The 23866-nt window shown below is 43.3% G+C and overlaps 1 protein-coding gene across 11 annotated transcripts in view; it reads right to left on the bottom strand.

Annotated features, from left to right (window-relative positions):
* FOXP1 (forkhead box P1) overlaps positions 1–23866 on the bottom strand; it is a 379651-nt gene that overhangs the window by 186691 nt on the left and 169094 nt on the right. Inside the window, exon 1 of one of the 11 annotated variants that reach the window (XM_088062035.1) lies at positions 8923–8943. The exons of the other annotated variants lie outside the window; for them this stretch is intronic. The gene's annotated coding sequence lies outside the window, so the exon portion shown is untranslated. Of the gene's footprint in view, positions 1–8922; positions 8944–23866 lie in introns of those variants that run through there. 11 annotated transcript variants of the gene reach the window in all.

The raw sequence follows: 23866 nt of genomic DNA on the forward strand, positions 1-23866 counted from the left end.
GGCTTTGGCATTTCTGCAAGCGGACCAAATGCATGACCTCGCGGTCTTGAAGAGTGATGGGATCAGTCCAGCTGCCCTTGCCTTTCCTCTGGAAAGGCCTCTTTAGCAAGGCAGGCACACCCCTGGGAATGCTCTCAGGAGGGACAGGCCCTTACAAATACAATGTATTTTCTCCAAGGAACCAGGAAGGAAGAAAATAGCTATGGCAAAAAGGCTGAGGAACAAGAGGAGTGCCCCGGCAAGACCTGGTGAGGGGAAGCGAGGGTGAGTCCAGCCTGCAGAAGAGTTTACGTTCCTTTTGAAGAGAAATATTCAGGCTGTCAGGTAAAACTGAGAATCTAACCTGTGGGAGGACAGAAGATGCTACCTTGAAGAATCTGACTATTACAGGATTAACAGCTACGATCCCTCCCTCTGAGGACACCGAATGCCAAAATCTGGCCTGAGGGTTTTAGGTGGTGAGGTTTGTCCAGGCGTGTCAGCAGGAACTCTACAACATACAGAGGAGAAATATTGTCCAAACCTGTATTATCTAAACATAGGTACCTTTAAAATACTAAATATTTCTTTTAGAGGATAAGAAAAGAGACAGAGGAATACGAAGCCAAAATACACACATTTCTTTTGGGAGTAAAACGTGCCCCTCAAACACTTGAATTCTACTGTACAATGTATTTATACCATGTTTAAGAAACATTTGTCAAGCATATAAAAACCCCCAGAAGTTCACTGTCACACAGCTTAATTCCCTATATTCTGCCTACATGCACATATAGGGCCAGTTTGTTAGGGGGTGGAGGTGTGTAGCAAAGCACAATCTAGCGAGACATGACACCATAACGGTGAACAATAAAAGCAAGCGCAGCATATGTGCTGGACATTTGGTGAAAATAACCCAGCCACAGCTCCAACTTCGGTACATTTCCCTGTGTGGAAGTTGGTAATTCAGTTTCTGCTCCAATTCAGCTCAGCCAACAGTTAAGTTGTTCATAACTCTCCCCTGATAATTATTTGGGAATTCTGAGATTATAGGAAATGTATCTTTACTTTTCAGCCCTCTTTTTATAGCAAGCTGAAATCTGGGGGGGGGGGGTTCTTTTTTTTTTCTCTTCATGTTATGTTTTTTTTCTCCATCTAGAACCTAGGATTCTCCCTGGCTATAAGATCTGAAATAGTAGCAATAATTATATTTCCTATTTTATTACTTGTAATTTCCCCTTTGATCAGAATCCTATGCCATTTAACCACATTTATATGGTCATCCTGCACACGGGTTCTAAATAGAATGAATTATTTTCCAAGGGAAAACTACAGGAGCTGGGTTTCCCTTTACTGCACACACATGGAATCCCATACATTTGGCACCAATTTAGGTTATTATCATTTCATTCCTCCTTTTTATATTTGTTTCACTGTAAAAGCAATATAAACCTCCCCATTCACTGGGAGCTGCTCACTCCTTAGTACTGCCTTCCCTCATCAAGCCTATAGCACACTCACCCTGATTCAAACTCCTTTGCCAAAGGAGATACCAACAAACACGTGAAAATATCCCACAGCTGGAAGGGCTGCACTGCGGGTCTCAAAGCCTTGCTGATCATACACTGCAAGCCTTACCCCAGTGTGAAGCCTAGGAAACTCTTCATGCACAGCTTTGTTGTTTGGCCCGAAGTCCAAGAGTTTACAGAAACACAAGCGAGTCCCCCCCAGCTGGCAGACTGCCTCCAGGTCAGGCTCTCTCACACAGGACCAGACTGGCTGCTCCATCTCCAACATCTCTGGCCATGTCACCAAGCACAGAGCTGTTGGAGCCCTCCTTGCCCACGGCTGCCCCTTGCACACTGTTACCCTGCAGCAGAGAAGCACAGGGCCAGAACATACTGCTCTCCCCCCATGTAAAACAGAGGACCATTGCCTGGGGCTGTTTGGCTGTTAATAATGGTAAAACCCTGAAAGACTTCAGAGAACTCAAACAGAGCTGCTTTTGATTTAGGCCACGCACCTGAAAGCAGAACTTTTTCATTCATCTTCCTCAAAGTGATGGTCGCAGGAAACTACCTAAATAGCCCAGCTCAAGAATTTGCAGTTATCTGGAAAAAAGAACATGGTCTTTTGAAAGACCATCCTTAGAGTAAGTGTTTCATTTGGAGGAAAAACCAATGTGAAGTCAAATTCAAGACAGCCAGAAGCAGACATGCGTCATAGGGAAGAGCTGGTGACACACCACGGTGTTCCTACCTACACTGCTGCTCCCCATAGCCCCCAGGTGGTACAGGGATAGGTAACAGGAGCAAAAGCAGGGGTTGAACTGTGTGCTTTATCTCTAACAGCTTTGCTTGAGAAACTTCACTGCCTTGCTTGAAGCATGTTTGTTCTATGTGTTTTTATCACATTGCTTTGTCCATTCAGCCAGCTTAGAGATATTCACATCCTCCAGTCACAGGAAGAAATGCTGCTGGAAGAGAAGTGCATACAGCCAGAAGAACTAAAGGCTCACAGATTGAAGAAACCCTAACAGCTGCTTGACTTCCACTACTTGCCTTTTGTGTACACCCAGGACCAGCAGCAACAGGCAGATTCACCTGGACTTCCAAAACATCCCCCTTTTCAGGATGCTCTCAGGTGAGCCAGTTGCCTGCTGTTGGGAACAGCTGTAGGAGGCTCCCTCGTGCTGGAAAAGCAAAGCATCTGTAGGCGCTTCCCAAGCTTCTCATCACAGATACCTATGTACCATCTACAGCCACGACAAGATGTGTTTACAAATAAGAACAAACTGACAAAGTGTGGGAACAGGGAATCTTCACACTTTGAAACTTGAAGTCAACTTGCTTCAGTCAAACATGAAAAGGCAGCAGCTTCGGCACTTGGGGTAATTTCTTTGACAGACAACTGCTCTCCTTTAGCTACTGGTAAATACAATCACAGATTCCTAGAGCTTTTTCTCCAGATACCAATACCAGACTCAATGCTGAAAAACACATCAGAGGTCTATTTTTGTTTCTATGCCTTGACGCCCGTGACTTTGATGGGGTTAGTATATTAACATATGATAAATTACTCTTTAATCTGTTGTAGTTATAATTCTAGAGACAGGTTCAGTGGCTTTCCTCTCAACCACAATTATTTCTGTAAAGAAACACCTGTTTTGCTGGAAAAGGGTAAGAACAAAGCAGTTTGTAAACAAAGCTGGAAAAAGAGAAATCCATCTCCCACAAAGCTCAAAACACCTCGAAATAACTTTCTGCAGAGAGCTACCATTACCCAGGGTGAAAAACTTCTTTAAACCCAGCAATCCTGAATTACACAGAAATGCTCAAACAGGGCTGCACAGTACATCATCAGAACTGGTATAGCTTTTAATTTCCCACCTGATTGGGTTGAAAAGGTTCATATGTCGGAAAGTGTGGCAGGAGAAACTTACTGAAAATTGCAATCCAAGATCAGATTAAAGAGGGAGGATGATAAAGGTAAAATCTTCATAAATGAATTTCTTTATCCAGAATAAACTCAAAAGGTCCTGTGAGGGGAGGAAGGATATGTGTTTCATTAGGACAAAGAGAGTAGGAGAAAAACTATGCCTGAAACCTCTTTTGTGAAGACAACTCTTACAACATGATTTCTTTAAGGGCAACGTATTGAAATCATTTTGGAAGAAATATTTTTACCTCCAAAGAAGATTAACACTGAAGTTCTGCACAGCACACTGCAGCATCATTGCATCCATAAAGCACTAACAAGCACCAAAACAGAGTCTCTTAGCCCAACTCCCAATCCATCCTACTGGCATTGTCTGCTTGGGACAGAAATCCCTCCGTAACACATGAGAGATGCTCAGCATACTCATTCCTACAGAATCTGAAGACATGACACATCCTTTGCAGCCAATGACATCCTAAAGCAACACATACATTAACTTCAGAGGGAAGACAAAGAGTTGAGCCATAGGGGTACTGCTAAAATAGACAAAATCACAAGCTCTTTTTTAAGAGCTTTAGAAGCCAAATTTTTCCAGCATTATTCTCAAGAATTTCTGACTTTATGGAGTTTCTGGGGAGAGTGTGCATCACCCTGTGCTGTGAGAAACCCTTTCTCTACCTGTACCCTGGGTAGAGTCAGCTTGTACCCAGTTTTGTCAGCAACCTGTGCAGCTCTGGACTGTGAGCACAAAGGGAACAGTTGCTGGGTTTTGTCTCCTGGGTGTGCTCATGTATGAACCCCATGACTACAATGACAGCCTCAGAAAAGGCACTAGGGAGGCCTTTCCTTTTCGGGACACATTTTGCTTTGGAAGCAGACCCCAAGATTTGTCACTGCACACTGATGTAGTCCACCCAGAAGAAGCAGCTGGTAGATGTAACATTCTTAGGTTTGATGTTTCAGGTGAAAAAGGCTCTGTGAGAGCCGAGACCCACACTACGCTCTGTGTTCATCTCCTTGGATGGTTTTATTAACACCAGCCATGTGTAGAAGATGTGTACAAGTAGAACAGAAATCCTGCATGCCAGAGCAGCTGGTGGCCAGAGCAGTGGTCTTGTTGGGAATGATTCCTGGGGTTTTGAAACAGAAACAGGGGGTTCAAAGGGGCAGGCACATCGCCATGAAGCTTCACCAGAGCACGGCCCCAGCCTGCACTCATGCACGGCCAGGCTCCCATGGAAGGGCTGCTGGAAAACAAGATGGCATGTGAGAAATGCAGAACTGAAACCAAGTGTAGGTGACAGCCATAAAAACTGAAGTCTCATTAAATGCTGGCCAGGCGGTGAGATTGCACCCTCCCATCTGTTTGCTGCACACCCTGAAGGGGTGGAGGCCAGGGGTGACGTGCATGCCTTGGAAATCAGCAGCTTTTACACTGTTCACCCAGGAAGTTATTAACTTGCATGTTTGTGGGCAACTGCACAAGCTATTTTTGGTCATGGGACCCTGTGTAACGAAAGGATTGCGAGGTTTTAATAATGATCTTTAGTTAACTTGGTTACCCACACAACAATGGCTTTCTGAGAGGCCAACTGCTGCGAAAAACTTGAGACGGGCTTTACTTCCAGAGGTATTAAACTATGAAAATATCTAACCATAATAGTAAGCAGCTATAAAAAGAGCCCTGTTTATTTCACATGATTTCTTTGTACGCCACAGTGTTATGAGAATACTTCAGCTCAATGACAACATGGTAAATTGGAAAAGATTAACTATTGAAGTCAGCACTTATGCAGTTCATTTTTGTCTGCTGTTGGTGACTTTCCTTCTTTCAAAACCCAAGTTTTCACTAATACCAGCAGGCACAACATTTTTTTAAATTTGAATCTGCAATTAACCTGATACTAAGGTCAACTGATGTAAGGGCCATGCAAGGTGAAACTGGCGAATAAATAGAAAGAACAGAACTAATGCACTGCTGTACGTCACACAGGTAGATCTGGAGCCCATATACCCAATATGAGAAATAATCTGGTATCGCACATCTCTATTATATTGCAAATTGTATCCAATAACTTTTCTGCAACAGTGGAGCATCACAGAATACCCTACAGAGAAGGTCAAATGTTGTACTATAGAGCTCTGATAGTGTCTTAGTTCAATCCTGAGAAATACCATGAGGCCTTACTGAAACCCTTTCACTATCAGGGTACACCAAGAGAAAGGGGGGAAAAATAAAGATTGCATTTCTTTCTGGGAAGACCTGCATGGCTCCACAGAGAGGACACTTCCACCCTTGTTAATCCCAGCTTCTTAAAGCAACACTCAGTAAGATAATGAATCCTTTAAATGTTACATCTTGTGTCTTGCATTATTGTGGTGCAGCAACTCTCCACATCAAACAGTCATCAGCACTATTACAAAGTGGGCTTATAAGAGACTGGCTGAAAAGGCGCTGTGTGAAAAGAAGTGGAAAATTAAAGCTGAAGCAGTCGAAGAAAGGGCTTAATTTACTGGCATGTACAGTATGCAAATGAGATTACTCTCAGCTTAACTGCATCATTTATGTCCATAATAACGGCATCATCATTACAGGGCTCAAATTAAATTACACCATAATTAGCATATCAAAGTGATTGGTTAAAGTTTAAAACAAATACCCAATTTTGTTAATGAACAGCTGTAATTGTCATGTACACTTCAATGAAAACTCCCTAAACAAATATATGTTTTAGAACAGAGAAAGATTTTGAAGCAGACAGGTCTGTGGCGGAGGTAAATTGCCTAAAAAAGAATGACACAGACTATTCTATTAATGTTAATATATGCTCATCGTTTTCAGGTAATAAAACATTCTATCAAAACAAGCCTTCGCTTCGTATTTTTTGCCTCTCAACTCCACCACCACACTGGCAAGTGTCAGTGGGGAGAGGTGCTGGCCGTGCCCAGCCTGCCCCACGCACGGGACACGCGCAGCCCCCACCTACACACCGAGGGAGGAGGAGGAGGAGGAGGAAGAAGAAGAAGATGAGGATGTCTCGCTAACTCTACCCTGTAGACCAGGGCTGGAGTAAGCTGATGACATGATAACACATCAGGCAGCCTACAATTCAATTTACTCTAATCTAATCACATCTACGCAGCAGTTCCAGAGGTGGAACTGCACCAGAGAAGTTTTTGCTGTTCTCGTCTCATTAAAATAAATAGGGAGGTGGGACCGGAGGGTTTGTCACTGTCAGCCTGGAAGCCTGCAACACATTTCCAAAGATCCATCACTGCACATGTACACAGCAAATACACAGTTAAAACACTCCTCAGGCAGAACAAGCTTTAACAGGGGAGCAGCTCTGCTCTGTGATAATTTAACAGTGCAGGTGAGCTTTACTATGCTTGGAGACAAGGCCAAAGGAGCCCGGTGTCACTTCACACACAGGGTAAAATAATCCCTCAACGTTCCCAAAAATGTTTACAGTGGTACATACTTGCTTATGTATTACCTAATATTATAGGAAACAACGTAGGAAAGTATATTTTGTGCTAAAATTGGGAATGCACTTTCAAATACACTTAACAAGGAAATTGAATGTCTTATTAAATCCGTATTATCAAAACACTGTTCAAAAATTTAAAGAAAGTAGCTTTTCATTTTATTCATCGAGGAATCCATTAAAGCCTAAGCTCTGAAGTAGTATGTAAATTATGTGCCTTTCAAGGTAGAGCTAGGGCAAATTCACTCCATCAACTAATGATGAACCTCATTATGTGCAGGGAGTATTCATAATGAGGAAACAAGCCACCCGCCATTCCATGTTCTAACATAAATCCCTGTAAAATGTGAATATCTCCACGTCTAATTAAAGGCTACTAATTCCTATCATCCCCTACAAGGCCCAAAAAGCAAAAACTAGAAATGTGTTTAAAAAGACACCCTTTATTTTACAAAACACATTTATTTGTGTTTACCATTAGTGAGTTGCAATGTCTTTTTTTTTCTAAGAAAAATAAATCCCAGTTTTATAGGACAAAAGTTTGCGGGGACAAAAGTTTATTTACATTATCTGACTTGGTCTTATATTTTAAAAAGAGTTTCTGATTAGCACAGGTCAGGCTGCACAGCTTAAGAGAAAAATAAATAAAAAGGCAGAGAAAAGAAATTTCCAGTAATATGTGAGAAATAATATTTTACTGAGGGGGAAAGGGAAAAAAAAAGAAAAGAACAGCTTTGCTATCCCGGTTTGCTCTGGAACTGAGACTTCCTAAAAAAAAAATAAATCTAGAGATCCCATAATAACTGGAGAAAGCAGGCAGCAGAGACAGGAAGAAGGAGAGCCAATTAAGCAACCAAGTAGACAACAGGTATTTAAAAGATTTTTTGAATGATACTCAATTTAGGAAGAAGCTGCTTCCCTCCCAAAATCCCATAAGAATTAGGGATTGAAGACAATGCTGCTTAATGCAGGCTGGAACAAAAGTGCTCTTCCACAGACTTACCTAGATTTGATATTTATACCTACAAGCGCAGCGTCCGCTCCTACGATCAAAACCACATTTCTTATTAAGTTACATAATACCCATCCTATGCATCGCTGTGAATTCATTTGCTCCTGCACTGAATTATGGATCTGCTCTCTGTACTTCCCGGCATAGAAGTGGACAGGTTTGCCGACTCCCCTGAACGGATGACACATCACTGTTTCTTTTTCACTGCTCTGTATTAATATTTTCCTACGGGTTCAAAACAAACCGAGAAACACAGCAAAACCTGAGAGCATTTCAGTTTGGAGGAGAAGAAAATCATCCACTGAAGCTGAGCAACATATAGGCTTAAAAAAAGAATAAAAAAAGAAAAATGATGGCATAAAGGGCTGGTTTAAGCAATGTGATAACTCCTTGCAGGGCAGGGAAGCACTTGAACAGTCGCAGAAAAGGCTGTGGTACCTTCAGATTATGTCAACCGAAAAGTTGAAATCCTCGTGTAAAAATACCCCGCACGTTTCATCCCTAGAAAAGCTTATTTAGAATTCATAGAAATTCATAGCCGCTAAGAGGAATATGTGCTCATAAAATCACAAACGCAAAAAAAAAAAAAAAAAAGAAAAATATTTAAAAGAATAAAATAGAGCACACAGATTAAAGTATTTCAGCGACGAAAATTTTCTAGAAATAGCTGGGCATTTTACAGGGGGAGGGAAGGAGTGGGGGGGGGGGGGGGAATCCGGCTTCCTCAAGTTGCATAAAAATAAAACTACGCCGCGCCGCGCTGCTCCCCTGCCCGCCCCGCGCTGTGCCGGTGGGGTGGCGGTGCCGTTCGCTCTATTTTTTTTTTTTTTTTTTTTTTTTTTTTCCCCTCTTTTTTTTTTTTTTTTTTCCGCCTGATATTTTTTTTTTTTTTTTTTTTTTTCCCCCTCTCCCTTCTCCTTTTAGGTCAACCAGTCAATGCACTGGGAAGACAACCCTCCAAAAATAACTTGTCCCTCCCCCGGAGCGCGGAGTTGAACAACCTACCTTTGTTCTGGCGCTGCAGATAAGAAGCGGCTCCGCGGCGGGAGCTCCGCGGCCGCGGCGCGGGGCGGCCCGGGGGGCTCGGCCCGGCGGCTCCACCTGGCAGCGCTGCGCGGCCGCGGAGCTCCCGCCGCGCCCCGGCCGGCCCCGGCCGCGGGGGGATCCGCGGGAGCCGCCCCCAGCCCCGCCGGCCACCGCGCAGGTTACACACGGCGGGGGCCGGGTGCCGGGAAAGGAAGAGTTCGGCAGGATTTATTTGACACTTATTTTCCGGGCAGCCCTTTTGTGGAGTTGCGCCGTTTGTTTCTTATTGTCTGAGCAGCAGTTGGAAGCGTCTCCCCGAGGGGGCCCCTCAGCCCGGCTCGGCCGCTTTGACAGGGAGGTAACCATATTAGGATGTGTATGGCAAAGTAAACAATAACAGAGTTGCAATGAAATGGAATTTTTTTTTTTTTCTTTCCCCCCCACCCCCCCGCTAATGGTGTTGGTGTCAGTCCTGTTTTTAGCCTCTTCCCACCAGTTTTGTTTTCTAGCTTAAACAGCCCATCTTTTAAAAAAAAAAAAAATTAAAAAATAAATATTTAAAAAAATAAAAAGAATTGAGAGGCAAAGGGGGGTGAAGGGGAGAGGCAAGTTGTACCAGCTTCCCAATTGCTCACCGCGAGGCTGCTGGAAATGCTTTGGGTCGCAGTGGGGAAAGGGGGGGGAGGACTTTTAATATCCAAATAAAGACATGTCAGTTTCATAATTGGGGGGGAAAAAGAACAATAACGCTCGCATGCATTGCCGAGACCCACAGCAGAAAAAGGGGGTTAGGAGGGATGGGAAGGACAGGCACCAAAACTGCAATTTTGAAAGCAGGGGTCAAGTAGAGTAGAAAAATCCAGTCGTGTTTTGCACAATCGCAGCGGACTGGTGGGATGAGCTAAGTTGTGCAAACCCCTGCAAGTCTGCTGGCTTTAAAGCTTTGAAATTGCTGCTTTTACAGGATAATGCACTTCAAGCAAATTGTAAAACGCAGGTGTCAAGTTAGTCGGTTTAATCAGAAACAGAGCTCAGAGCAGCCGCCATGCAAAGGGTCCCCTACCAGCACAGTCGAGAGAAAAGTTCTGCAGCAAGAAAACACTCTAAACCAAACAAAATTATTTTAATGCTGAATTCCACATCCTAAGCAAATCACCATGAACAAGTGTAGCATCTCCTGACACCGAGGGACGAGGCAGCCGCTGGCGAGCACAGCGTGCCGAGGCTCAGCACTACAGCCAGCCTGCCAGGGAATCACAGCTAGAAGATGAAACAAGTTTACACGTCTGGGTGACTGCGGATGGGGGCAGCTCTCTGGTACAACAGTCCAACATGAGCTGTTCGCACCGCCAGCGAGCATCCTCCGTCGAGCAACAGCCGGCAACATGGAGCGCGCCTCTGGGAAGGGCTGACAGGAGAGTGTGGATGCTCTGCCCGTACCAGGCACCGCCGTGATAAGACACAGCACGAGGAGAGGTTCAAGGTAGATAGGCAAACAAAGTTGCTATGAGATCACACACTTAATTTAGAACAAAGGCAACGTTTCTCTGACAAATATATTGCACACTTACCCTGCCAAGTTCGCTTGTATTCGGCTAATCCGCAGCAATCAGAACATCAGTGTTGACATCTAATGGTACCTACAAGCATCTCTCTGCCTTTCCACATGGCGTAACCCTGCTCCGTTAACACACTCTAAATTTTTCAACCATCTTGTTTAGCCTAAATATCTATGAAATTACACACTCATCTGTGCTGTGTGTGTGACCCCCCCAACAAAAAAAAATAAAAAGTTAACATGCTGATACCAAAATCAATAAATCACACGACCAAGTAGCAGTTCAAAAGTTCAAAGACATGATGGCCAGTTCACTACATCGCAGCACTCAACCAATAATAACTTGACTCCATCACTCCTCATAGTATAGACAATTTCATGGCATCATTTTCATTAGCCTGTCTCACTGAAAATTGCTAGCTATTTATGTATACGCTAAAATAAATTAGCCATTTCATCGAGCACCGTGATTCTTATAAAATACATTAACACAATACTCAATTTTCCAGTTGGAGTAAATAAATAAATCAATACATTCAATACAGAGTAATTTTTATTTTTTTTCTATTGTGGAGCTTCAGCTCTCAGCATAAGTGTTTTTATTAGGTTTATTTGTTTCAATAAAAATTGAAATGGGACAGTGATCTTAGCAGTAAGATCCGGGGGAAAAAAAAAACCCAGCCCTATCTAATATTAAGAAAGTATGCTGTGCAGTTCAGCCAACTGGTAATACATAATTTTTGGTCAAAAATCATTTTCATTACAGTTATTAAACCACCTCTCAATTTTGAAGGGTTCTTATCTCGCCTCATGCACTCTCCAGCCCAGCAAGAAGCCCCTGGGCTCTCTTGGAGCACGTTACCATCCTACCCAGCCCATCCTGCTGGGCAGGGGGCATGGAAGCTCCATGGGGACAACTGGGATGGAAAAGTTACCAGCACTCATGTTCACTATTTTTAAGCACTCACAGAGTGTAAGATTTAGCATGATGTTTGATATCAAGGATAACGCAGGACAGAAGGATAAGGCAGGACAGGAGGATGAGGAAATGTGGGAGAAGAGTTCATGGACATCCCAAGAATTTGATCCTTGAAGGGGGCTGTTGTGTCTGGCCCTTTAGGGCTGTGCTGCCCTGTAAGCCATGGCCAGTAGATCACAGGCTGCTGGGTAGTGACATCCTAGAGTGCAACTCGGGGCATCCTTTGGGGACCTCATTTGAGCCTTACAATGTCTCACGCTCTAGAGAGATGCACCCTAGAGTCTGTTCCCCGGCCTTGGGTCAAATATCCATCACATCAGGGGCTGGGCAATGGGACAACTCAGAATCTGGCCCTGCAAAGCACTCATGCATAGACAGGAACCTGGACTGTCTTGCACCTCCTGCTACTGTAGCCTCAAAGCAAAGGAGGAGACCCACCAAGCCCCCCCAGCAGTCTCCTCATCCTTTAAAACAGCACTTCTCTACAAGTCTAACACTTCCACTGCAAACCACAGCCTCCAGCTGCTCAGCAGTGAGGACAAGAACCTGTAAGGACAAAACCAAATAAAATATACCCCTTGTGACATGAATTCAGTCTTAGCAGTGAAAAAGTCAAATGCATTAACCAACACACACCATCTAAGCCCATAATGGATCAACATAATTCCTTTAGAAAGTCTGGATGTGAATAGCACACTGCAAACTGCTTGGTGCTAACAGGAGGGTACTTTTTGTTCATATTCACTCTTTAACCTAATCAGAAGAAAAGTAAATATCAGGTCCAATTTTAATGACTGACTATAAATAAAAGCTTTTATGCAAAATGCACGGTTTGCAAAGATAACGATTTTAAGGATGATGTCACTAGTGACCTACTGAACTACATGGCACATGTCAGACAGACGTCTGTTTCTTAAATTGCAGTAATAAATTAGTAGCCACAGAATCTGTTAAGAAAACGTGAAAAGAAATGCTTTCCTATTCAGATAAAATTTTAACAATTGTTTCAGTTTGGGTTCATGAGTTAAGGTTACTATTGACAGGGGGACCAGTGCAGGCCCAGCTTCATCTGCCTCCTCTTCCTCCAAACCCTGTGCAGCATTACTTCACCCCAGCTGGATCCAAGACTAACACACACTGAACTTTCCTCTAACTTTACACTGATTGAACTATTAGTATTTTAAAGTATGATACTTGCACAGGTGTCACCACTAACACCACCCAACATACCACATCCCATCCCAATTACCTGGTTTTCAGTGAATTTGACAAATTTTAGCCATTTGTACTGAAGTCTGCCCTTGCTGAGCATTCTGCCACAATCCAAATTCTGACCAAAAAAAGAATCCAAAACTCCTGAGGGTACTCTGAAAACAGGGAACATCACTCATCTACCACGGTGAGCAACTCAAATCACCACTTCTCTGAGAAGTCACCAAGCTCCCATGTGCTGGAGCACAGACATGAAAACAGGCAGGTAAAAGACTTCAGTGGGAGGCAGGCACCATTCCCCACCTACTGCCTCGTCCTCTTCCTCTCTGCCCCCCAGCACAGGGACAGGCAGGGGTACAGGAAGCCACCTGATTTGAATAGAGAAGAGACGTGGCCAGCTCGGAAGCAGGAAAACGAGCAGACAGGGACAAGAAAGCCAGAGAAATGAACCATGACTGCCTGAGCATGTCATCTATCTCATACTGAGGGTTGCTTACATTTTTTGGCCAGTACAGGGATCTACAGAATTTTGTTCATTTCTGAGCATTTTTGAAGACCTGTAGCTTGGCCAATCTGAGCTCAGGATGTGCACATATATCCAAAGCAAAATCCTGGACTTAAGTGTGCCCTCCCTCCCCATTTCCACATTTTAGCCCTAAAACATAGAAAATCCTAAAGCTATTTGACTAACTGGTGTTTTGTGTTCTCACTCAGCCAAGCAACATCTATTTCACTAATCCTAAAGAAATCCTAAAAGAAAGAGCTGCCAAGGCCTTCGTGGAAAGTTCTGGACATAGAGAACTTCAGTCCAACTGGATTGGCTTTTAGTCATGCTGTGAATACAGGGCTTTCCAATGCGAGGTGTGGGTCTCTACTCTAGTTTTTCTTTTTAATAGAAACAACATCAGCCACTTCCTTGTGTCAGTAAAGAAAATAGAAATTACTTTTTTTTTTCTAATGCTATTTTGCTGGTTTCCCTTGAAACATCAACTTTGTCTTCTCACCTATCATCCCATGCAGAGCACTGGTAAAAAAAGCTTTATGCAAAAAAAAAAAAAACCCGTATGCAACACAACTGTGTAATGAGCCCCACACAGGAGGGAGGTATTCACTGCCAAGACTTCTCAAACCAAACAGGCCCATTTGGCACATTGCCTTTTCCTCCTTTCAAACCCCAAAATCAACAGGGACGGGACGGGACGGGACGGGACGGGACGGGAAGGGAAGGGAAGGGAAGGGAAGGGAAGGGAAGGGAAGGGAAGGGAAGGGAAGGGAAGGGAAGGGAAGGGAAGGGAAGGGAAGGGAAGGGAAGGGAAGGGAAGGGAAGGGAAGGGAAGGGAAGGGAAGGGAAGGGAAGGGAAGGGAAGGGAAGGGAAGGGAAGGGAAGGGAAGGGAAGGGAAGGGAAAGGAAGGGAAGGGAAGGGAAGGGAAGGGAAGGGAAGGGAAGGGAAGGGAAGGGAAGGGAAGGGAAGGGAAGGGAAGGGAAGGGAAGGGAAGGGAAGGGAAGGGAAGGGAAGGGAAGGGAAGGTGCGGGAAGGTGCGGGAAGGGAAGGTGCGGGAAGGTGCGGGAAGGTGCGGGAAGGTGCGGGAAGGTGCGGGAAGGTGCGGGAAGGTGCGGGAAGGTGCGGGAAGGTGCGGGAAGGGAAGGGAAGGGAAGGGAAGGGAAGGGAAGGGAAGGGAAGGGAAGGGAAGGGAAGGGAAGGGAAGGGAAGGGAAGGGAAGGGAAGGGAAGGGAAGGGAAGGGAAGGGAAGGGAAGGGAAGGGAAGGGAAGGGAAGGGAAGGGAAGGGAAGGGAAGGGAAGGGAAGGGAAGGGAAGGGAAGGGAAGGGAAGGGCCTGTGCACTGCCAGGCTGTGTGGAGACTCTCTGCTCCAATGCTCAGCAAGATTTCTCTCCCAGCAGAGCTCCAGAGGAGCCTGAGCTTATGATAAGCAATGGCATACTTAACAGTTACATGTTACCGTTCATGATAATGCAATATTTCATTTGGGTGATTTAGAAGTCCCTCTTGACCAACTTACAGTGAGACACCAAACGCTTCATCAATCACAACCATTTTTATTCACAATCCAGTGCAAAAACTACAGGGAGAGTTGAATTTTCAGCAACTCATTGGGGAGGGGATTGCTACTAGCTCTGAAAATCCTCCTATCTCACCAATTTTTATGTTAGATTCAAATATATTTTCTTTCTAAGCAGCATTCCATTTTCCTGCCTCTCTCTGCCGTGTTTCTTATCATGGCAGGGTGAAAGAGTATCCAATTTAATATCTGTTTTGCAGGACGGGAGATTTTTTCATATCTTATGCACTAAGGAAAGCTGCAGGGGATGGCTTAGCAGGCTGAGCATCACGTTTTAAATACCTAGACTCCCTGGAACCACAGATCCCATCAGGTCGACTGAGCCCTTCATGTTTCCGGGGCAGATAAATTAAGTGTCACGCTGTTTACTTTGTCGGGGTCTGCAGTAAAGGTCCTGTCTGTTCTGCATGGAGCTGCAGGTTAAAGTCTCATGGTTAAGACACAGCACCAGGTGCCACCTTGATCTCACTAACTCTAATGACAATTCTGCCATTTCTGTTAAGAGAGACAATCCCAAAGTGATCTGCTCCCAAAACTTGCTGTAACGTTACTGGAAATTATTCAATGGCTTATCTGCCTCGGTTTTGGTGACTGTTAAATGGAAAAAAAAATACATCTACACCCCCCCAGATGTTTAATTCATAAGTTATACAAAACTGTCAGATCTATGGATGACAGAAGAGAGATATTCATCATTTTTACAGCCTGATTTCTGTGGCTGGAGGTAACCCTATGTTTCTGCAAAGTCATACCCTCTTCCCACTCCTCTGCACCACACGATAGCAGTGGCTGAGCCCATTGACGTTAATGGCTCACAACAGAAGCCTTTGAGAAAGAAATCACTGGAGAGGAGGAGTACAAAATAATCAGGAAAGACAAAATATTAATATTAAGAAGAATCACAAAAGTCACAGCTCTGATGGCCAGTTGTGTAGAGACATGCATGCATGCTCACAAACACAAAAAACCTCCTCAAACCCAGACACCTAAGACAGGTCTCTCTATCTCCAAAAGGTCTGATTCATGGAGAACAGACTCAGTGTTGAAGAAAACAGGATGCTTTGAAAAGGGTAGCTGTAAATATGCACTTGGAACCTATTTCTGGCCTTACTCTTAGCTTTGCAGCTGCCGTTATTTTACTGGATATGGCTACACGGAAGATTCTAGGAAAGGTGGGTGAAGGGAAATAAAATGTAAAGATACAAAAAAAAATACAGTTCTTCAAAATAATTTCCCTTTTAAGTAGAAATTAAGCAGAAAAAATATTTCCTTTTACACTGGTTAGGAAAAGAACTGTCTTTTGATTTGTTTCCACAACAGCTGACAGTACACATTCCCTGCTTTGGGTACCAGAAATAATCATTATCACTCTTAAAATGTATCTTACGATGATGTACCAGAGGTTAAACGTGGCTGTTGGCTTTACTGGCTGCAATTCTTTCAGGCTTAGCACAACTCCCACATTTTTCTTCCCAAACTACCCAAGAACCTGCTGGAGCTCCAGTCTACAGACATTACTAGGATTAAGTAAATGAGATAAGAAAGACTCTTTCAGCTCTATTTACACATAATTACATTCAAACTAGTTTTTGATGGAGTTTGGCTACCAGAGGACATGGTATCAAAGTGATTTTTGAAAACATTTCATATTGAATCTAAGACATTCTAAGATACTGTTTGTATTGCAAAGGGGAAAACTCCATCAAAGCAAGGAACCAAACAAATAACACTGGGTAGGGCCTGTTTTTATTGCTGTGTTTGGTACATTTGTTTTTAGAGGCAGGGCAAAGATCCTTAGAAATGGTGATCAAGATATTCCCTGTCAAACCAAACCAAACCAAACCAAACCAAACCAAACCAAACCAAACCAAACCAAACCAAACCAAACCAAACCAAACCAGCAGAATCTGCTATAAAGAACGAGGACTTTGCCCCAAATCCATCTATTGATCCTGGAACCTCAGTGTCCATAAATTTTCACTGCCTTGGTTAAGGATGTGCAGGTCTGCCCTACATACTCCAGCTCTGGCAGGGGACAGAGCTAAAGGAGAAAAAAATAAAGGAAGGTCAGGCAGTGGCTGTGCAGTAAAATAAACCAATTAGCACAGCTTTGCCTCCAAAACTGCTTTGAAATAATTAGTACAGCACCTTGTTTGCTTGAACTTTAAAGTAAGTTGGACAAGAACGTAACTCCTGACCAAAGTCCTGTTCCCAACAAAGGCCTTGCAAGGTGGCTGGCTGGCAGGTGTGTCTCCAGACTCACAGAGAATCATAAAATCCTTATGGAAAAGGGGTGGGAGCAAGGAGACGGAGGCACACCGCTCTCCCACACACTCATCTCTTGGCCCCAGGGACAGAGTCAGCCTCGGAGCTCAGCCCTTCCATCTTCCCTGCCTTGGTCTAACGAGATTCCCTCCATATTCCCACCTGCCCTCTTTGTGCTCTTTGCTGAGCAGAACACAACTGGCCCAAAGAGGTGCCAGCTGCCCGAGGCATCGACAGCTCTTTTATCACACAGGCAAATCCTTCATGTCCAGCAAGTCCCCGAATGCGCTGAACCGCGTCTGGAGAGCCTGGCTACAGGTCCCAGCTCAGGGAGTGAAGCAGAAAAGATAATCATTGGCCTTGACTCCAAGCTCCTGTTTCAGTGTTTCGAGTCACTAGTGGTCAGCAAGGAGACTTTCAGATGTGCTGGGGTGCTCAAATGGAAAAAGCTGGAATGAAAAGCAGGAGTCAGGGCTGTGCCTCCCGCTATCCCCAGGGTGAGCCAGGGTGCACTCCCTGGCAGTGGGCTCCCAACAGGGCTCTTTGATGGCTGGTCACACCCGCTACTTCAAATCAACAAGCAAACCAAAGTGAGAAATGGAAAGGACAAGGTGAATTGTAGATGAAAGTGAAATATCCCTCCTCTCTATCAGCTCTGAGGGGTAAAGGATGAAACAGGATGAAACTGGTTTTGGTTAAAGCTGTAAAAGAATTGCAGGGAGAGAGCACTTACAGAGAAATGTATTTTCATGTAAACTTTTATGCGCCCATCCCTTGTAGCTGGACATCAGGGAGGATGTTAATAAACATCATCAGGGGGAGAAAAACACAGTAAAAAAAGAAAATCAGACTACAAACCCATCTTTTTCCAAGATGTTCAAAATAGCTTTGCAGCTATATACTGTGGGGAGCCGAGCACACTCAGATACAAGTTTGCATCTTAAACGTAAGCGCACATACATACAAACAAGGTTTTGCAGATATTTGTTAGCTGTACTACAAGATTTTCCAGGGCTGGTGCTGCAGCTTATGTTACCATGCTTTTATATAGCTGCAGATCAGCCCCCTAAGAAGCAGCCTTGGAGAGAAGCTGAAATAGTGACAGTTTGTGTTGCTGGGGATATTTCTGAGACGCAGTTGCTGTTTACTGTGTTTCTATTTCCAATCAAGCTGCAAAGTCCACCCATAAAACATGAGGAGGCATTTCTTTGGGTGTGGGACAGTGTAACACGCACGCAAAGAAGACCAGCTCTTCAGCTGCTCCACCAAAATACTCTTAGCCCTATCTGCAGCAGAGCATTTGGCCCATGAAAAAGAAAACTATAGCTAAAGTCCCCAGTTACAAAGCTTCTCTCAGTATATATTTATGCACAAAGCTCAAATAATTTAATACCACGCCTCACTAATCATGTGAATGCACAATTCTTGCAGGGGCAAATGGTTCTTTTATCTCATGCACCTCTTGCTCTTGGCTGGAAAAGGTGCCTCAGAATCTTACTGGCACTTTTAAAGGTGGCACCTACCTATCTGTGGCATATACAATGCAGTGTGACTCACTGTAGGATTCCCAGGAGAGATTAACCCACCCTACAAGGAGTCAAAAACCAGTCCTAATGATGGCAAATCACAGCACATGGCAAATTGGACAACTTCCACTTCAGAGGGGAAATTAGGTGATACACGCTGGAGTATGTTCTCCCTACACTCCTGTTGCCCTGTTAATGTTAATGATTATACAAAGTGTGAGAAAAATGCTACAAACCCCTAAACTAAAGGAAGATCGGTCAAGAATATGCAAAAGCATATGGAAAGGGATCTAAAGAGTATTTCAACATAACACAGTTTTCTTCCTTATTCCCTTCTTTACTTAAAAGCAAGAGGCGTGCAGGACTGCAAAAACATACGATTTGCCAACAAATGTACAAACTACAGCTCATGAAAAATAGTGAAATGGAGACCCAAAATTTGAGGCCAGTACAAGTTCATAATATGAACTGAAGATCAGAAAACTGGCTCCTAAAGTAAGAAAAAAAAGAACATCAATTCCATTTTTTTCTAAGAAAACCATTTCCTACCAACTTTGAAAACAAGAATGCCTACAGTGATCTGGGCTCTCTGTGATGGTTTTGGCTTGGCTCCCTTGCCCCTCCTCAGCTGCGTGGCCAAATGTGAATCTAACCATGAAGTTCAGAGAGTTGTGTTCTTCGTAACCTTCCACTTCATGCTTCCAAGTTTAGACTGCAGTAAAATGGCCTTTCAGAAATTTCTCTTATCCTTCATTACTTCTAAGGTGAGAGTTTACATTTCAGCCCATACCTGCAATGCCAGATTATTGCAGAAGCACAACACTGAGTTAATATAATGGGGTTTAGCCTTTTTCTACTTTTCCTTAGATTTTTAATTTATTTTTTAGAACCACTACAAGAGCAGCTCAGTGGCTCTGAAAGTGCCATAAGCTCTTGCCCGAATTTTGATGCCTAGACACAACATGAAATCCAGATCTCTTGGATGCAAGATTTGCAACGGCAGCTTGCAACTGTCCGTTGTGGTAGGGAAGCATCATGACTAACTATTACCTTCATTAAACACCCAGTGACGAGTCCATGCTGTCACCACATCCCACCAACGCTCGTGAGTATGAAGAGAGATGGGGTGAGAACTGAAAGTGCCCTGACTGCTCCTGAAAAACGATTCTCCTTCCAACCAGCTGCTCTTCCAAGCCACAGGACGCTTTCCAGCGTGGTTATGAGCTCCACCTCAGTCTGGGCTGGTCAAGATGAATCTTGCCTTTGAGCAAGCAAGAAAAATTCACAAGGGAGAAAATCAGATTTGGAAACTAAACGTTTTGTAATCTCCTGCCATGCAATTTGGCTTGCAGGCAAACTTCCAACCCTTTCAATAGCAAAAAACCAGACAAACACACTGTCTTCTACCATCTCCTGGTATATTAAGGCCAGAGTGTGATGTGATACCACACACATTTAAAAAGCTGTACAAGCAGAAAGAAGTGATGCACCCATGCACAGTGGTAGAGGAGACAGCAAACATAGCACACAGAATCAAACAGAGCCAAAAGAACCACTTCTCTTACGCAAATTTATCTTCTCATGCTCCCTTGCCAAACTGGACATGGCTTTCCTGGCACAAGGAGCACCTGGGTGATCTCAGCTGCTGCCGAGCTGATTCTCTGCAGCACGAGAACCTGGAGCATCCAACCTTTGGCCAAAGAAGGGCACAAGACAAGGATAAAAGAAACACCATCAAAGCCAGCCAGCAGGGCCGAGCATACGACCAGCTCTGGGTATGACCGGGTTATTGCACTGCTCTTATCAGCACACACGAGTTCAAGGTCAGCCTTGATGCACTCACTGAAAACTGACACTGCCTGTGTCCTGCAGTCAGCATGCCTTCAAACCAAGGCTCCCAATTATTAGCAGTTATTTTGTTTATTATTGTGGGGCCTCAGGACAAACAAAAAAGGAGCCCCATTGTGCTCAGTGTTGTACAGAAATGCTTAATTAGCCCCTTCATAGGTTCTTTCCTTCAGTTGCTTTTAAACAAGATATTTGCAAATATAAATAAATTCAAATTTCAGAACCCCAGAAATCAGTTCACTGGAATTTGCATCCATAAACAATTAACATGAACTCGCTTTCCCAAATTTCAGCTGTACACCAAACACTTCACTCTTTTACTTTAAGAAAAAATATTCTAAAATATTGGTCCTTGAGGTCTAAACAGACTTCTGTTGTTCAGTTAAAGGCTGGATATAACCTCAGATTTTCTCTGAACTATGTGAAAGTTGCAAAACTGTTTGTTTTCTGCTGCTTCTCTCCTCAAACTAGTCTTTATGTATCAACAACATAAATGACAAATGCACAGGAATATTCACGAATTGGAAAAACAAACTAAGAGCTGAGCTTTTCCTCAGTAAAAACTGATCTGTGAAATGTGAAGCTGTGCTGCAATCTTGTGAGTTCAGCAGAATAATGAAACCAGCTCACAGATAGATGAGTACCAACACTGTCACAGTCACAGAAATAAATGCAGGAAAACACAAACAAAATTTGTGAAGGAAAAGTAAAACCTCAGATCTTCCACTTTCTCTGGAGGTATCTGGTCATGTACTTTCTTAGAGATGCCAAGGTAGCTGTACCAGTGGTCCAGCCTCCCATAGCAGCACTTGACAGTGCTGTTAAAACTTGCTAAATTTAAAAGGGGAAAGAAGAAAGTGAGGAAGAGGAAGACAGCCCATCCTTCCAAGACCCTTCACACGCATGTCCAATCACCCCAACTTGTCAGCAGATCCTGAGGATCAGGCCATCACTTGAAAGCATTTTATGACCATTTTCAAGTGCAAATACTTTCCGCTGAGTCTCCACCTCACTCAGATTTGTACCAATAATTCAGAGGTCACCAGCTATTACATCTTATTATCTAACCCTTCAGATTCTGCTTTCTTTCTTTCTTTCTACTTTTACTGTTCACTGATGTTTCCATTCACCTTTGAAGATGCCTGTTTAATTCAGCTGGGTTTTCAGGCCACACTGTGGATTACATTTCCCACAAGCTTATTCCAGCAATTTCTTGGCAATAAATGATATTTGGATACCCCACAGAAACCCCACATCAAATATTGATTGCTGTTATTTCCATTACCAGAGGCTAAACCAGTTAGGTCCTAAGGGCAAATTAAAGAGCTCGCTTCCAGGTTCTGGTCCTTCAGAGGAAGGATGTAACTATTCTCCATAACAAGGAAGATGCTGACACAAAAGCAAATAATTACCCTAAAAATGGTTCATTCTCTGGCTAGGTTAAATAAAGAAAATATAGTAAACTACTTCGCATGCAGAAGATAAAATCAATATAGTTTCCATCCAGGCAATAAAAATTATAGCATATTGTTTTAGATACATAGATACTCTCCATTTAAGGTGGAGTTTCAACAATTCCCTGCTGAATACCCAGCTCTGCAGCATGCACCTCTCTATAGCACTCAGCAATCTCTGCTTGACATTAGTACTAAACAATATTCATTAAGAGCATAACACTAAAGTGCAACATGTAAGTAAATCAAACTCTCAATGCTCTATTTTACAAATTTCATGGGCCACTGGGGATAATTAAAAGGGTAATTATACAAAGTTGGTGCAGTTTTGAGACTCAAATGACATTTTCTGCTTTAAAGCACTTGATAATCTGGTATTTTTCTACTAAGACAGTCTTTTTGTACTTCGATGGTCAAACAGCATAAACAAACCAGAAATGTTTTTTAAGGTATTTCAATTCTTTTTTCTTTCCCTCTCCCCCCACATTGTTTTTCTTGATCAATATCACTTACTGGTTATTCCTAAAAGCCCCATATTATCAAGAAAAGTGAGACCTTTAGGAAAAAAAAAAAAAATCCCTGATCACCATAAAATGTCATTGAGTCTCAAGTCTGGTTTAAACCATAGCTCTGAACAAAAATGGCATTGCTTTGGGTGTTTACAGCACTGGAGCACTGTTTGGTTTGTCACTGTGTTTAACCACTGCTCTAAAGCCAGCAAAGTACATTACTGGTAGTAACAGCTCATGAAAAATACAGCGAAGAAACTGCTAGTGGCAGAAGCATTTAACTTTCTTGTTAGCAGCCTCCCCCATGTGGCACTTTAGCACCAGCAAGTTGTTTATTATGTTCTGTGCCAGGCAAAACTGATTAAATGGGGCTCTTAAGAATCAAAGCGTTATAAATTCATGGAAATACAGCAAGCAATAAATTCCATGGAATTAAAAGCTTACTAGTGCTATTAGCATTTCAGGGTGTTTGCATTGTTAATAGTGATGTGCAAAAATGATGTTCCTATAAGACAAGGCAAACCAACAGAACATACGCTTTAGCTGCTACATTTTTATACCATGTCATCATCAATGGCAATTTTTTTTCCCCAAAAAAATCTAAAAAGCTCATTAATGTTTTAAGGAAAAAACTGAACCAAGGGTCTGTAAACCAAGGATTTACATCCCTGGTTAAAGAGAAGTGTTATGTAGGAAACACAACATTGTTTTGACACTGTGGAAGATCAGGAGATGGATTTCCTGGAACAGAGCAGGGGAGGAGGGAGAAGGGGTGAGGGAGGGTGACTTTGGTGACACCACAGGGACATGCTACAACACAACTTGCTAACAATTTAATAAGTAAACTCAATGCATAGTAATTCATAATACCAAAAAGAAAGGGCAATGTAGTCTGACCTGGTGGTCAGTAAATCTGTCAACAGCTCTCCAAAGAGACATCTTTACTCCGGGTCACTCTATCATCATTCCATGGGAATGACTCTGCTGGCAGGTGACTAACTTCTCCATCATTACTGCACAGCTCCATGTGAAACACGAGCCCAGGCTGGGATGAGGCCTTCCCTTATGCCCATCTGTTTGCAGGTAGCTGATAACTTTGTAAATGGAATTCCTTTCAAGCGGAAACTTGGTAAAGAAACCGCTTTAGGTGTGTGGCTGAGCAGGAGAGGAATGGGACATCTTTCCAAAACTGCAAAAAAATAGGCCTTGCAGGGTTTGTTTGGTTTGTTGTTGGGATTTTGGGGATTTTTTTTCTTTTGCTTTGGGTTTGTTGTTTTCTTTTTAAAAAGGAACAATTTGTACCTTTCTGAGCTGTCTGAGCACACAGCTGCCAGATAACCTAACCTGCAATGTCCCTCTGGAGGGCAAGGGGCAAATCTGGCTCTCGTTGCAGACAGGAAAATCAAATCACCGCCTTGTTGCCACAGTTAAGGTCTGACATAGGATAAAGAGCATATTCTGGATGGTACATCATGCACAGCTGGCAGCATGC

The sequence above is a fragment of the Pseudopodoces humilis genome, chromosome 13, assembly GCF_049639895.1.
Source record: "Pseudopodoces humilis isolate 2021_Gansu_Grassland_sample_001 chromosome 13, ASM4963989v1, whole genome shotgun sequence".
In the NCBI taxonomy this organism is placed as follows: Eukaryota; Metazoa; Chordata; class Aves; order Passeriformes; family Paridae; genus Pseudopodoces; species Pseudopodoces humilis.